We start from the raw sequence: 6,079 nt of genomic DNA on the forward strand, positions 1-6,079 counted from the left end.
TCAATGCAGAGATAAGATGATATTTATCTAGCATTCGACATAGAAGAAAACATGAATAACCCATTCAAGTGCAAGCTTAGAACAGAGGGAAAGATGGGGACTGAACATATAACAGCAAAATAAGCTTGTATTACTGGAATGAAGATGAGACACTGAGAGGAGAAAAGTCTCCACAGTCTCCAAAAGTTTAACCCCTGATCCTCTAAACTTTCAACCATTTATAGGCCTTCTACAATGCTCTTGAACCCTCTGAGGCTCGAGAGGTCTTAATCTATCCTCTCTGTCTTTTTAATGACTTGATGCCATGACTAGAGACACATGGGCTTGGAGGTCTCTTTTTCTAACAGCAGAGTAACCACATTCTGGTAATTTTGCCTCACTGTCAGGTATCTCACACGTGCCAGCTATGCTCCATGACCATTTTTGTTGGTTCGATTATGTTGCGTTGTTGTTTTTCCCTTTTCCGACTTTCTGTCTCCCAGTCTCTGTCTGCTCGAATCCATCTTCTAGCATTACATAATCATTACATAACGCATAAAGGGGAGGTGGCCACCTATTCTGCAATGTAAGAGGGCCTCGGGCCTTTGGAATCCTTTGGAATGCCAAAAATGATCGTTTTCTGTTTTACATAGAGAAACGTTGCAACACTGTGAAATTCTGCCAAAACATTGTTGATTTCGGACTTCAAAAGTCCTTAAATATGGTCTATTCCTCTATCGGGTCCGTCCTCATCGCTATCGCAAGTCGCTTCGGCCTTGCTCCTTTGTATTTTTAAAATACGTTAAAAATCGTGAAAACAACGTAAAAATGGCTTATGGCGGATCTGACATAATATACAATAGCTTTAAGGAACCCTTTTGGGTCCGGTTTATCACATCGGACATCTATATAGGTATAAGCCCCGCTCCTTTGTGAAGCTCCAATGCGATATCGTGATGCAATTGATCGCAATCGCATATTGCGATAACCGTGGGCCATTTGGTGAGCGCTCTACTGTGTTGGCCAATTGCGATTTTGCCGATCAGATCTGGATCGTTGAATGGCCAGATCTGACAACTGTTGTGCATTCATTTTTCAAGCCTCCGCTGCTCTATTTTTCACTGTTTTTACGTGTTTTTGGCCTCCCGATAGTGTTTTTCCACCATTCTAAGGGCTCTTCTCAAGCGATTGTTTTGATCTTTGGCATGAATTTATGATATTTTGAAGACTTAGAGAGCATATTTGGATCCATTTGGATGAGGACCCAATGCAATTATAGATGCAAGAGTAATATTTTTTAAGTTCGGCTTATGGACAAAGCGGAGCAAGAGGAGACGTGGCCGTCAGAGCTAAAACAAGGGACATTTCCACTAAAAATAGCAGCACTTCACCTCAAGGGCTAACAGGACCCATCCCACAGAGGGGGACTTACAGACTAGTTTGTAGATCTCCTTCACTAGGTGTTATTAGTAAAAGAATAATTAATTTAAAATTATCTTTCCAATTGGGTTATTGTACTGGATTCTTTATATTGTTGCTTTCTGTTTTGGGTTATATCTTTTTTTACTGTAGGTTTTCTATTTTGGTTTCAGATCTAAGACGACAAAAACCATCAACTTGTTAGGGTCACTTGTCACCTAGTGACTTAAGTGAAGTATTTTTGGTACACCTTTCAAGAATTTTCACACTAACAAATGGTGAATCCACTAGTGTAATAACAACATTCTTCAATGACTAAAGTTTCAGAAAATTTCAGGGTTTATTCAGCTATTTTTTCTCTCAATTTCTATTTACAGTATTAAACCATATTTTGTCAAATTTTCAAATTCTGTTGGGTTTTTGGTCTTTTCCATTGGTCACAAGTACAAGCTGAGCAGGAGATGGAAAAATTTGTGCAATATCTACTAACCAAGACTCCCAGGAACAAAGCACACTTTTTTGCCCCATAAGTGAGTTGCAGAGTGCACTTTTTGGCCCAAAAACTATGTTTTCCTCAAAAACAAATTAATACTTACGTTTTGTAACTTTTCTATTTTTTTTTCAATTTTTTTACAAATTTGTCATGAGTGTTGTCTACAGACTGGTTTGGTTTCTTCATCTTTGTTTTTTAGTCTCTCTTAGGCCTAGATCCACTTGATTTGTCTCTTCGAGGAAGGAAATAACCCCCTAGGTTTTAGAGTACACCACATTGTTAGGAAGAGATTTGCTGAGTGAGGAGTCTATGGATTCCAGCATTTTCAACTACTATTTTTCAGATCTGATCCATCACTTTTCAGATTCATTGGATAGGTTTATTTTACCTTTTCTCTCTTTAGAGTTTTGGTCTGCCTTTTCCCCTTAGGATCCTCTTGAGCGTCCTAGGTCTTTGAGCTTCACACCTATCCTTTGTAGCATTTTTCACTTCTGATATTTGTTGTTTGTGTGGATCATTTATAGTAGATTAGAGCCTTTAGATCCCATTCCCTTTACATTAGATATTTTTGGCCTCTTCTTGTGTCTTTGAGTTTCTTGTTTTTGCCTCTCTTACTTAATAACTTGTGGGTGGGGTTTGTGTGCTTGATTGGTTGTTTGTTTTTCTTTCATTTTCAGATTTATTTATAGTATTTCAACATTTTACTTTCAACAACATATGGAATCATGAAACATTCTTAATTAACTCATCCACTTGACATATCATTTTCACACATTCACACTTTAAGCAAACGTGAGCTTGGTTAACACCAGAAAGCCAAGACTTGAAACACTACACCTTAGTAAATCAACACACACAAATTTTGTGTCTTCTCAACCCCATATCATCACCATGTCAGGAGCCAATGTGAGTGCAAGAAACCAGGGTGGTAACCTAGGTACTAACTAGGGTACCCCACCAGTAGAACCCCCACGGGTGTGGTCACTCCTAGTCCCTTACTTCCTTTATGGCTGGTTTAAGTCTCCTAGATTTTAGGCAACTTATCAATGATCCTCTTATCCATTATCCCACATGGCCAACAATGCCTACTAAACTTCCTTCAGACATTCCAAATTTTGAAGGTAATCTTGGAGAAGATCCAGTTAATCATGTTCGCTCCTTCCATATGTGGTGTTCATCAAATTCTATTACTAAAGACTCCACTCGTCTTCGATTGTTCCAATGCACGCTCACTGGAGTTGTTGCTAAGTGGTATGTTGACCAACCCAGAGTAACCCATTCCAATTTAGTGACTCTTGCCATAGCCTTTCTTTCATATTTCCAGTTACCTCTTCATTATGATATTGGTATCGAAATTTTGAATTCTTTCCATCAAAATTTTTCCACCCGCCTTTCCGACCATGTTCAAGAATGGTGTAGAAGGAGGAGTATATCTAGAGCTCCTGACTTTGAAGATCGAGTATACATGGATTGGTTTCTTATATTTTTCTTGGTTCCCATTGCAAAATATGTCACATCACACTTTCCTCAATCCGAGGTGTTATCCTCTACAATATCCGAGGACGAGGAGGAGATCGAACGAGGTAACCTCGAAACCACTTTCAGTTTAGTAGCGAGCCCTACTGAACTAGAGAGGGATATATCTAAGGATTTGTCAATGAATAATTGGATTTTAGGCTAGATGTATAAGGCTTCTTTGAGTATTTGAAAATCTAGGGTTTTTTAGGTTTGCTGGACTAGGGATGAGAGCAGGCAATTAGGTCAAAGTATCAAGTGTGTAGTAATAGGCATAAAAAGGAGCTAGATAACAATGTGTTGCGGTGAACTTAACATTTAGTCAATGTAGTATAGGTTTGAGAGTTTAAGAAATCATAATGATCATGTATTAACATGAATTCATTAATCTTAGAAGAAAAGACACAAGCATGATTTTCCACATAAACAGAGCTTTGAATCTAAGAATTCTGCCTATATGTCTATAAGGAAACCATAGGAAAAAATAAAAGCATGTAAAGAGAGATGGTTTCATCAATAAAAATATGATATGAAATAAAAATAACACGACAGACTCAGTGAACAAGTATTCCTGAAAAATAGCTGCAACTGCTCCTTGATTAGTTGTATGAAAACATAAGGTACAAGTCTCTCCACAAAAGTCCAACCCCTCTCTCTGAATGAGAAATGATACATATAGACTCAATCAAACAACTTCCCCACCTTCAGGAGTCAAATTCCTAAGTGGTGAAACTGTTTCCACAATTCTCTCAACCAACAAGTGAGAGTGAGAAGGTCAAACACAAACTCTTCTCTTAGACTTTGTTTTGAGTTTTGCTTCCTTTATGAGGCCTAATTAACTATAAAAACATCCTATCATGTCTATTTATTCATGATTACATCATCTAAACCTCTAACTATTGAAGTTACATCATCATTTTGACTTTGACCAAGTCAAACTAAAAACCTAGGAAATTACATGATGAAATTTTAAATAAAAACTCAGAAAGTTGCAGAAACGCAATGCCAAATTTGTGGCCACTTTTAGGTGCCTTTTTGAAGTCCAAATTGAGATATGAGAGAATGGTCAACTAGTATTTCCTGTCTAGTTTATATAAAACCTTGAATATTTTAAAATTACCCATGGGAAGGCCTTCAAAAATGCATTCTCCAAAGGTGTCTCCAGAAGCGCAATGCCTATCAACAAGAGTGCCAGAATGATGATTTTTTTATCCCTTTTTCTCCTTTTTCTCAAAATTTGAGCACTGACTAAGAAATTTGATGAAATTGGTTTTGAGAGGAGGTCATCGGCCTTCCAAAAATGTAAGCCACTTTTCATTTGGAGCCTTGAGGAAAAATCACAGCACCATGGTGCTGCGCTTCTGTGACTAGCTCAATTTCTGAATTTGGCACCAAAATTCTCAAAAAACCAAAAATGCTCAAAAAACCTTCAAAATTGGTCATGAAGTGTAAAATGAGGTATGTTATGCTCTCATGGATGCTTCAGCAATCATATCCACCCTCTCATTTTTTTCCTTTAGGGTTTCCTTTACCTTGTTTTTCAACTGCTTGAGCTTGATGTTGCAAATCATGTTTCTGGTCTAATAATGATGGGGCATGTGCCTCAATAGATGATTATCCCTGTTCGCTTTATCAAGAATCTTTTATAAGTTGTCATTGACCTTACTTAGCCAATACTCTCTATCTTCATTGATCTCCAAGGCAATTTTGTCTTCCATGTCTAAGTCTTCATCTAGCAGGTTATGCTCTTTCTCTTCCTTCAATGCCCTTTTGAGTCCCTTGGTCCTTGGTTTCTTTTTTCCAACTTGTTTTTCATGTTCACTAGGCTCCAATACTGCTTTACTTTTTCCTCCTTGCTGAAACACCTTGGATTTCTCTTTCTCCATAATGAGTTGTTTAGCCTTAAGCTGTCTGTTCTCTTGCTCAAGGAAGGAAATGACGAACCTTGCTCTTGCCATATTCCCATGAGCTCTTTGATTTGATAATCTGGTGCATGTTTGAAGGTTCATTTTCTACTTCCAAGTCAATCAATTCAAAATCATGTTCAATTAGGTCTTCATCCTATACATGTGATACATGTTTTGTTAATGTAGGAGGTTTGGCCCTCTTCTCAACTTGAGAAGTAAATACAAGCCTTTTTCCTCTCATATACATTCTAGTCACCTTAGGTTTAGGTGCCTTAGGAACCTCCACTGACTTGCTTGATGATCCTACCTCCACCTGTTGTGTTGATATATCTTGATCATGAACTGAAAAAGTAGTTTCATGCCACTGCAAAGCTATTTTTATGAATGAATCCCATGTCATGTTCCTTTCTGCTAATTGATGGAGAACTACAATCTTTATCAAGTTGTGATGAAAAAGGCTAGGGTGATGTTATTTTCCTTTCATTTGTACCTTCTCAGACATTTTGATAAGGCTTCTACATAAATAATTACACATGTTGAGAGGTTTTAGAGCTTTGAAATGCATTAGCAGCCTAATGTGGTATGCATACAATCTGGAAAATCTTCCCTCACAGGTGAAAAACTTCATTACAACCTTCATCAATGGCGCATACTTTTCCAACAGGTACCTAAATGGGATGATGTGTGTATGGGCTTCTCTGTAGGGTGATTTCAAGAAAGATCTGTAATGTTCAAGGTCCAAGCTCATGCCTTTGAACCAATACTC

Source organism: Pinus tabuliformis, chromosome 9, assembly GCF_031772625.1.
Source record: "Pinus tabuliformis cultivar Carrire ecotype Pingquan chromosome 9, CPIR1, whole genome shotgun sequence".
Taxonomy (NCBI): Eukaryota; Viridiplantae; Streptophyta; class Pinopsida; order Pinales; family Pinaceae; genus Pinus; species Pinus tabuliformis.